Source organism: Acyrthosiphon pisum, unplaced genomic scaffold, assembly GCF_005508785.2.
Source record: "Acyrthosiphon pisum isolate AL4f unplaced genomic scaffold, pea_aphid_22Mar2018_4r6ur Scaffold_21169;HRSCAF=23212, whole genome shotgun sequence".
Taxonomy (NCBI): domain Eukaryota; kingdom Metazoa; phylum Arthropoda; class Insecta; order Hemiptera; family Aphididae; genus Acyrthosiphon; species Acyrthosiphon pisum.
In genome coordinates, this window is record NW_021770606.1 from 33,875 (window position 1) to 34,694 (window position 820).

The window sequence follows — 820 nt, forward strand, 5'->3', positions numbered from 1 at the left end:
TAATAACTAACTGTAACCGGTATAACATGTATAATACTACTAAATGCCATTGAGCACTGACGATATAGCTAGTATAAGAAAAAAGTTGTTGTTAAAAAAAGTACCAATTACATATTAAGAAGTACCAATCACAGTTTGTTGTAGGTTGTGTATTCATGTATATTATTTATAATATTTGTTAGGCTGAAACTATAAAAAGTGTATCAATCAAAAAGAAGAATGTTTAATTGGTTGTGCATTCATCATTTTTGCAAAGAGTTGTAGGAATCACACATTAAATACATTACACATTATACACCTAAATCTAAGCTCTGTCCAACCTAACATCAATACACTAATACAATCATACATGGTGAGTAATAAAATCAAGTGCACCTATATTTATCACCAATATGTATCAAATAACACACATCAGTAGTAAATATGTTACACTGCAGTATAAACAAAGTTAGTTGTATAAATAAAGTAAAGAAAGTACTGAAATAATCTTAACAGTAAGAAAACACTTATCCAGTACACAATGCGTTAAGTGTTCCGTTTAGGTCAATATTGTAAAAGTTGGTATACTTATATAGTTATAAGTTAATCTAGGTATACAATGAATATTGGCGATAACTCGGCGGGGATTGACTTCAGAGCTTCGGGAGAAAAATTTCGAAGGCGTCATTCCCAAGCTGCGCAGCGACGAAGCCAAGGACGTGATAAAGGAGTTGCTGTCAGTGGTCAGTGCTCTCCAGGAGTCACGCGGAAAAGTGGGAGCTGCCTTCAATAAACTGGCATATCATTCTCAACGAAGAGAATAGCAAACAGGTGGCAGAGG